The sequence below is a fragment of the Fistularia commersonii genome, unplaced genomic scaffold (genome assembly GCF_037954325.1).
Source record: "Fistularia commersonii isolate RoL2024-O1a breed Wild unplaced genomic scaffold, RoL_Fcom_v1.0 HiC_scaffold_44, whole genome shotgun sequence".
Lineage (NCBI taxonomy): Eukaryota > Metazoa > Chordata > Actinopteri > Syngnathiformes > Fistulariidae > Fistularia > Fistularia commersonii.
This window is the reverse complement of record NW_028234002.1, coordinates 47,501-57,500: the sequence shown is the minus strand read 5'-3', so window position 1 is coordinate 57,500 and position 10,000 is coordinate 47,501.

Sequence of the window (10,000 nt, the reverse complement as noted above, 5' to 3'; positions counted from 1 at the left end):
TCCTCTCAGTATCCCACTTCTTCTTCGCTAACCGCTTTCTCCGTATATACTCCTGCACTTCCTCATTCCACCACCAAGTCTCCTTATCAACTTTCCTTCCAGATGACAAACCGAGTACTCTTCTACCTGTCTCCCTGATAACACTAGCTGTTGTTGTCCAATCATCTGGCAGCTCACCCTGACCACCCAGACCCTTTCTCAACTCCTCCCTGAAAACCGTGCAACGCTCCTCCCTTTTCAGCTTCCACCACTTTGTCCTCTGCTCTGCCTTTGTCCTCGTCATCTACCTTGTCACCAGAGTCGTCGCACAAACCGCCATCCTATGCTGTCTGGCTACACGCCCACCTACAACTACTTTGCAGTCACCGATCTCTTTCAGGTTACCTCGTCTATACAAGATGTAGTCTACCTGCGTGCTCCTACCTCCGCTCTTATAAGTTACCCTATGTTCCTGTTTTTTCTGGAAAAAGGTATTCACTACACCCATTTCCATCCCTTTTGCAAAATCTACCACCATCTGTCCCTCTGCATTCCTATCCTGGATACCATATCTGCCCATCACTTCTTCATCCCCTCTATTGCCTTCACCAACATGTCCATTGAAGTCTGCACCAATTACCACTCTCTCATTTCTGGGAATATTCTGCATCACTTCATCCAACTCATTCCAGAACTTCTCCTTCTCTTCAGGTTCACATCCCACCTGTGGCGCATAGCCACTAACAACACTGAGCATCACACCTTCAATTTCCAATTTCAGACTCATAAGTCTATCTGACATTCTTTTCACCTCTAGGACGTTCCTTACAAACTCCTCCTTCAAGATGACTCCTACTCCATTTCTCTTCTTGTCAGCACCATAATAGTATAACTTAAAGCCTGCTCCTAAGCTTCTAGCCTTACTACCCTTCCACCTGGTCTCCTGGACACACAGTATATCCAGCTTCCTTCTCTGCATCGTGTCCATCAACTCTCTACCTTTTCCTGTCATAGTCCCAATATTCAAAGTCCCTACTCTCAGTCCCAGGCTCTTTCCTTTCCTCCTCTCTCTCTGCTTCCGAACACGCACTCCTCCTCTTCTTCTTCTTCTTGTTCTTCGACCCACAGTAGCCCGATTTCCATTAGTACCCTGTAGGTCATCAGTACCAATGGCGGTCGTTGTTAACCCGGTCCGCGACCCATCCGGTATGGTATAGTTATGGTTGACTCGCATGTTTGGTTTTGGCAAACGTTTTACGCCGGATGCCCCTCCTGACGCAACCCTCTGCATTTATCCGGGCTTGGGACCGGCACAGGGAGACACTGCTCCGTGCCCCCCCCCCCCCCCCCCCCCCCCCCAAAGGCAGGCTTGGAGAGACACGGGCCAGTGCCGCCCTGAGGCTGCATTACCCTCTCTTTCTTACATTTATTATAAAAATATGCTTATCTTCCTTTTAGCTCATCACACATGTCTTTATGATTTTCAGTCCATGCCTCAGCCGGCCTGAAGCTCCACTGATGCGCATGTGCGGATGCCTCTATCTAGCGGACATAAAATAAAGACAATCATTCAAATGTGAATGAGTCGGCGTGATGCTCCGGGATGTGTGGAGCTCAGGGAGCTCCACGAGTGAGGGAGTTAAGTTAGGGCGGGGGTGCAAGTAGGCTCTAGGATTCCCCGAGTCGGGGCGAGCGATGGGTTTAGAGGCGTATCGCATTGAAGATAATGGCCGCATATCCTTCTTGGACTTTTCTAAAGCCTTTGACTCGGTCGAACATCCATTTATCATAGCAACGCTCGAACATTTTGGATTTGGTTAAATATTCAGGAATGTGATCCGTGGGCTCTATGAGAATATTCATAGCTGTGTCACCCTGCCAAGCGGCACCACTCCGAGCTTCCATGTTGATGTGGGAATCCCCCAAGGTTGCCCCATCTCACCCTATTTATTTATAATTGCTACCGAAATGCTAGCCGTTTATGTTGAAAAGAGCAACGATATCCAAAAGTTAGACGTGCTGGGGACTGAAATTGTTATTAGCCTGCTGGCAGATGACACAACCTTAGTTTTGAAAAATGAACATCAAGTCCCAATAAGTGCCGAAAACAACCAAAACATTCTCCAAGGCTTCAGGATTGTCATTAAACTTAAAGAAATGCAAACTTCTTGCGCTGCATGACTCGCCACTAAAGGAAATCAGCGATGTTTCCATGAAATCAGAAATAAAATACTTGAGCATTTTCCTATCCAAGGACCAAACGTTAAATCAATCCAGGAACATTGAATCTAAACTGAATCAAAGTAAAGCTTAATTCTAATATATGGCTCCAGAGAGATTTATCAATATTAGGCCGGATATATTTGACTAAAATGGATGTGTTTATCCAGATGTATATACCCAGCGTATTCCAATGCTGCTCCAAATCAACTCGTAAAATCTGTTAACCAAATCAATTTCAACTTTATCTGGAGGAACAGACCACACCATCTAAGAAAAATCACATATGGTGAAAGAAACAAGTGAAGGAGGGCTGAAAGTGATAGAGTCGGACTGCTTGAATGGGACATTGAAGGTGAACTGGTTGAAATCCTGGATCAAACCTCATCGTTCTTTCTGGTATTGTACTCCAAACTACTTATTCAACAAAGTCGGCGGCCTGAGTCTTCTGCTTATCTCTGACTTGGATATCAACAAGATTCCTGTCAAATGTTCAGAGTTCCATAAACAAATATTATTATACTGGAAAATGATATACGTACACAATTTCTCACCACACAGTATAATAGTTTGGAACAATCGATATGTACTGCATGGCAACAAACCTCTGTTTTACAAGGAATGCTTTGAGAAAGGTATATGGTCGATAATTGACTTGATGGATGACACTGGCAGTCCTCTGGACAATGAGCAGTTCTGTACTACACACAGATTCAAGCCTCCCATATTAGAGTTGCTAAAGTTACGAAACGCACTGCCTCGACAATTTGTATTCCTGACCAAAAATATAATGACGCACCGAACCGTACAACCACAGTTACCCCGACTATCACTCCAGGGAATCTCAATTGTGGACAGAAAGCGCGGCAACTCCTTTATTAGGAAATGTTTCACAGGAAACTTATTCCCTGGACGTCAAAAAAAAAAAAAAGGATATTTTAAATAAATTTGATGAGGAATCGATTGCCACGCTGCGAACTATGTATCTGACTCTACCCATACCCCCAAGGCAAAAGAGACCCACTTCAAAATTATGACTGACATCTACCCATCTAAGGAATTATCGAGGGTACGCTTTAATTTTGAAGATAATATTTGTACATTTTGTGAAGACAACATTGAAACCACTGACCATATATTTTTTCTCCTTCTCATTCCATCGTCACCAGTTTCCTTCTCAAAAGATGATATAACATTCTGTTTACTTATAAGCAACATAACAGATGAACTCTGTGTCAATGTTCTTTTAGGCCTGGCCAAGTTCTTCATTCACAAGAACAGAATGCAAAAATGCTCCCCAAATTTTAATGTCTTCATAAACGATTTTGAAATATAAAAAAAAAAAAAAAAAATCCTTAAAACTTATGGAAAAATCCGAAAACAAAAAAATATAGTTACCCATGTCCGAGGTTCCTTTTTTTTTTGGTAAAAAAAAAAAAACAAAAAACAAAAAAAACAACTTGATTACATGTTACATTCCCCTTGCAATTTTTTTTTTTTTTTTCGTTTTAATTTCTTATTTGTCTATCTATTGATTTAATTACTTCCTTTTAATTTCTTTTTTTGTCTCGCACTGTAAATTTCTCACAAACCTGTAACACTATTAACTTCTCATTACATACAGAACAAATGTCCTGATGTCCGTTGCTTCCTCATCCCTGGTTGTTTCATTGACATTAAGTTCTACCTTGCTATGTTTATTTGTACATTTGTATATTTGGGTGTACTATTTATGTTCAATTAAAAACAGTTTGATGTCTGAGATTCCTTGTGAACCGCCAACTTAATTACATGTTATATTCCCCTCACAATTTTTTTTTTTTCGTTTTTAATTTTATTTTTCTATCTATTTATTTAATTATATCCTTCTAATTTTCTTTTTTTGTCTAGCATTAAAAATTTCTCGCAAACCGTTAACACTATTAACTTCTGATTACTTACACCACGAATGCGCTTATGCCCCCCCACCCATCCCGCTTTTTCCGTACGGAGGCAGACACTGAGATCGAAAGCAAATGGGTGTCATTGAAATGCAGTAACAGGGTGATAACAGCCGTGTTCGAAGTGTGTAGGGGCTTATAGGAGAGCAGAAGCACGTCACGCAATTCACCTGAGTTCGGAGGATCGGGAGTACCAGGGCCCATAGCGGAGAAGCGGAAGAGCGGAGTTATGTGTCTCTTCTCAAAGGCGGGGAAGCTGGGGGGCAGCAGGACCCCTTAGACCGGCTAAGGTGAGCCTACTCCGGACAGAGATCACCCGGAGTTATGACTGGAGCTCCCGGACCTCTGGGCACACACATATGTGAATGAGTGGATGAGCTAATGTTGGTTTGGTTGTGGATACGTTTCGGCCAATGCTATCAGCACAGCGATGATGAGTTCAGGTGTGTCTGTGTGTGTTTGTGTGTTTGTGTGTGTGTGTGTGTGTGTGTGTGTGTGTGCGTGTGTTTGTGTGTGTGTGAGAGTTTGTTTTTGTGGGTTGGGGGGGGTTCCCGCGGACACGGAGTACCAGGGCCTGGAGCGGATGAGGTGAGGAGCGGAGGAGAGCAGAAGCCCGGACCGTGATTCGCTTGTGTCCAGCGGTTCGGGAGTTCCAGGGCCCGAAACGGAGGAGCGGAGGAGCGGAGGAGCGGAGGAGCGGAGGAGCGGAGGAGCGGAGGAGCGGAGGAGCGGAGGACAGCAAAACCCCTTTCTGCAATTCGCCTGAGTCCGGCGGATCGGTAGTACCTGGTTCCGCAGCGGATGAGCGGAGGAGTGGAGGAGATGTTTCTCTTCTCAGAGGCGGCGAGGGGGGGGGGGCAGGACCCCTTACCCTTATCCCCCCCGGACGTTTGAGTGGAGCTCCCGGACCTCCGGGCACGCACATGCGAATGACTGGATCACAGGGAGTGCCAGGGCCTGGAGCGGATGAGCAGAGGAGAGGCGGAGGGCAGAAGCCCGGCCCTGTTCAAGAGTTCCAGGGTCCAAAGCGGGGGAGCGAAGAAGCGGAGGAGGGGAGGAGAGCAGAAGAGCAAAAAACTGGCCCGGAATTCACCGAAGTCCCGCGGATCGGGAGTTCCAGGGCCCGGAGCGGAAGAGCGGAGGAGCGGAGGAGAGGAGGAGCGGAGCAAAGCTAAGCCCGTCTTAACAACAAGGAAATTACATATGAGGCTATAATTTCTAATGAAAACTTTAAATTCTATAGCCACGTATACACTTCGACATTGTCAAAAAGCGATTGTGACTCCTTTCCATTAAATATTCCTCAATATATCCCAAAAATAAACAACAAACAATATATGATTGTTTATATATGTTTATATATAAACAACAAAAAATATACAGTTTGATGTCTGAGATTCCTTGTGAATCGCCAACTTAATTACATGTCGTATTCCCCTTGCATTTTTTTTTTTTGGTTTTAATTTCATTTGTCTATCTATTTATCTAATTATTTCCTTTTAATTTCGTTTTTTGTCTAGCACTGTAAATTTCTCACAAACCTGTAACACTATTAACTTCTCATTACATACAGAACAAATGTCCTCATGTCCGTTGCTTCCTCATGCCTGGTTGTTTCATTGACATTCAGTTCTACCTTGCTATGTTTATTTGTACATTTGTATATTTGGGTGTACTATTTATGTTCAATTAAAAACAGTTTGATGTCTGAGATTCCCTGTGAACCGCCAACTTAATTACATGTTATATTCCCCTCACAATTTTTTTTTTTTCGTTTTTAATTTTATTTTTCTATCTATTTATTTAATTATATCCTTTTAATTTTCTTTTTTTGTCTAGCATTTAAAATTTCTCGCAAACCGTTAACACTATTAACTTCTGATTACTTACAGCACGAATGCGCTTATGCCCCCCCACCCCCCACCCCCCGCTTTTCCGTAAGTGGCAGACACTGAGATCGAAAGCAAATGGGTGTCATTGAAATGCAGTAACAGGGTGATAACAGCCGTGTTCGAAATGTGTAGGGGCTTATAGGAGAGCAGAAGCACGTCACGCAATTCACCTGAGTTCGGAGGATCGGGAGTACCAGGGCCCATAGCGGAGAAGCGGAAGAGCGGAGTTATGTGTCTCTTCTCAAAGGCCGGGAAGCTGGGGGGCAGCAGGACCCCTTAGAGCGGCTAATGTGAGCCTTCTCCGGACATAGATCACCCGGACTTATGACTGGAGCTCCCGGACCTCTGGGCACACACATATGTGAATGAGTGGATGAGCTAATGTTGGTTTGGTTGTGGAAACGTTTCGGCCAATGCTATTAGCACAGCTATGATGAGTTCAGGTGTGTCTCTGTGTGTTTGTGTGTTTGTGTGTGTGTATGCGTGTGTATGTGTGTGTGTGTGTGTGTGTGTGTGTGTGTGTGTGCGTGTGTTTGTGTGTGTGTGAGAGTTTGTTTTTGTGGGTTGGGGGGGGTTCCCGCGGACACGGAGTACCAGGGCCTGGAGCGGATGAGGTGAGGAGCGGAGGAGAGCAGAAGCCCGGACCGTGATTCGCTTGTGTCCAGCGGTTCGGGAGTTCCAGGGCCCGAAACGGAGGAGCGGAGGAGCGGAGGACGGCAAAACCCCTTTCTGCAATTCGCCTGAGTCCGGCGGATCGGTAATACCTGGTTCCGCAGCGGAGGAGCGGAGGAGTGGAGGAGATGTTTCTCTTCTCAGAGGCGGCGAGGGGTGGGGACAGGACACCTTACCCTTACCCCCCCCGGACGTTTGAGTGGAGCTCCCGGACCTCCGGGCACGCACATGCGAATGACTGGATCACAGGGAGTGCCAGGGCCTGGAGCGGATGAGCAGAGGAGAGGCGGAGGGCAGAAGCCCGGCCCTGTTCAAGAGTTCCAGGGTCCAAAGCGGGGGAGCGAAGAAGCGGAGGAGGGGAGGAGAGCAGAAGAGCAAAAAACTGGCCCGGCATTCACCGAAGTCCCGCGGATCGGGAGTTCCAGGGCCCGGAGCGGAAGAGCGGAGGAGCGGAGGAGAGGAGGAGCGGAGCAAAGCGGAAGCCCGTCTTAACAACAAGGAAATTACAGATGAGGCTATAATTTCTAATGAAAACTTTAAATTCTATAGCCACGTATACACTTCGACATTGTCAAAAAGCGATTGTGACTCCTTTCCATTAAATATTCCTCAATATATCCCAAAAATAAACAACAAACAATATATGTTTGTTTATATATGTTTATATATAAACAACAAAAAATATACAGTTTGATGTCTGAGATTCCTTGTGAATCGCCAACTTAATTACATGTCGTATTCCCCTTGCATTTTTTTTTTTTGGTTTTAATTTCATTTGTCTATCTATTTATCTAATTATTTCCTTTTAATTTCGTTTTTTGTCTAGCACTGTAAATTTCTCACAAACCTGTAACACTATTAACTTCTCATTACATACAGAACAAATGTCCTCATGTCCGTTGCTTCCTCATGCCTGGTTGTTTCATTGACATTCAGTTCTAACTTGCTATGTTTATTTGTACATTTGTATATTTGGGTGTACTATTTATGTTCAATTAAAAACAGTTTGATGTCTGAGATTCCCTGTGAACCGCCAACTTAATTACATGTTATATTCCCCTCACAATTTTTTTTTTTTCGTTTTTAATTTTATTTTTCTATCTATTTATTTAATTATATCCTTTTAATTTCCTTTTTTTGTCTAGCATTAAAAATTTCTCGCAAACCGTTAACACTATTAACTTCTGATTACTTACAGCACGAATGCGATTATACCCCCCCACCCCCCACCCCCCCGCTTTTCCGTACGGTGGCAGACACTGAGATCGAAAGCAAATGGGTGTCATTGAAATGCAGTAACAGGGTGATAACAGCCGTGTTCGAAGTGTGTAGGGGCTTATAGGAGAGCAGAAGCACGTCACGCAATTCACCTGAGTTCGGAGGATCGGGAGTACCAGGGCCCATAGCGGAGAAGCGGAAGAGCGGAGTTATGTGTCTCTTCTCAAAGGCCGGGAAGCTGGGGGGCAGCAGGACCCCTTAGAGCGGCTAATGTGAGCCTTCTCCGGACATAGATCACCCGGACTTATGACTGGAGCTCCCGGACCTCCGGGCACACACATATGTGAATGAGTGGATGAGCTAATGTTGGTTTGGTTGTGGAAACGTTTCGGCCAATGCTATTAGCACAGCTATGATGAGTTCAGGTGTGTCTGTGTGTGTTTGTGTGTTTGTGTGTGTGTATGCGTGTGTATGTGTGTGTGTGTGTGTGTGTGTGTGTGTGCGTGTGTTTGTGTGTGTGTGAGAGTTTGTTTTTGTGGGTTGGGGGGGGTTCCCGCGGACACGGAGTACCAGGGCCTGGAGCGGATGAGGTGAGGAGCGGAGGAGAGCAGAAGCCCGGACCGTGATTCGCTTGTGTCCAGCGGTTCGGGAGTTCCAGGGCCCGAAACGGAGGAGCGGAGGAGCGGAGGACGGCAAAACCCCTTTCTGCAATTCGCCTGAGTCCGGCGGATCGGTAATACCTGGTTCCGCAGCGGAGGAGCGGAGGAGTGGAGGAGATGTTTCTCTTCTCAGAGGCGGCGAGGGGGGGGGACAGGACCCCTTACCCTTACCCCCCCCGGACGTTTGAGTGGAGCTCCCGGACCTCCGGGCACGCACATGCGAATGACTGGATCACAGGGAGTGCCAGGGCCTGGAGCGGATGAGCAGAGGAGAGGCGGAGGGCAGAAGCCCGGCCCTGTTCAAGAGTTCCAGGGTCCAAAGCGGGGGAGCGAAGAAGCGGAGGAGGGGAGGAGAGCAGAAGAGCAAAAAACTGGCCCGGAATTCACCGAAGTCCCGCGGATCGGGAGTTCCAGGGCCCGGAGCGGAAGAGCGGAGGAGAGGAGGAGCGGAGCAAAGCGGAAGCCCGTCTTAACAACAAGGAAATTACAGATGAGGCTATCATTTCCAATGAAAACTTTAAATTCTATAGCCACGTATACACTTCGACATTGTCAAAAAGCGATTGTGACTCCTTTCCATTAAATATTCCTCAATATATCCCAAAAATAAACAACAAACAATATATGTTTGTTTATATATGTTTATATATAAACAACAAAAAATATACAGTTTGATGTCTGAGATTCCTTGTGAATCGCCAACTTAATTACATGTCGTATTCCCCTTGCATTTTTTTTTTTCGGTTTTAATTTCATTGGTCTATCTATTTATTTAATTATTTCCTTTTAATTACTTTTTTTGTCTAGCACTGTAAATTTCTCACAAACCGTTAACACTATTAACTTCTGATTACATACAGAACGAATGTCCTTATGCCCTTTTCTTCTTCATGCCTGGTTGTTTCATTGACATTCAGTTCTACCTTGCCATGTTTATTTGTACATTTGCGTGTACTATTTATGTTCAATTAAAAAAAAAAAAAAAAAAAGAATGAGAGGCTGAGAAAATCTCCATGTCTCTCTCTCTCCCCCCTTAATGCCCCCCCGCTTTTTCCGTACGTTGGCAGACAATGAGATCAAAAGCAAATGGGTGTCATCGTAATGCAGTAACAGGGTGATAAAGGCCATGTTAGAAGTGTGTATGGGCTTATTTTACAGGCTTTCCCCTGGTACTCCATGGATTACCAGGGGCGTTTCTGCCGTGAAGCTGAAAGGAGCTGTTTCGGTGTTCCTGTTTATAAATCCACTCAGCAATGAGGTGAAAAGCACATCGGTATCGATATAATTCGGTAACAGGGCGATAACATCCATGTATTCCGCTCTGGGCCCTGGTACTCCTCGGGGGGGTGAACGCCGGGCCGAACTAGTCCTGGTACTCCATGGAGTACCAGAGGCCCGCCGCAGTGAGAGTAAATGGAGC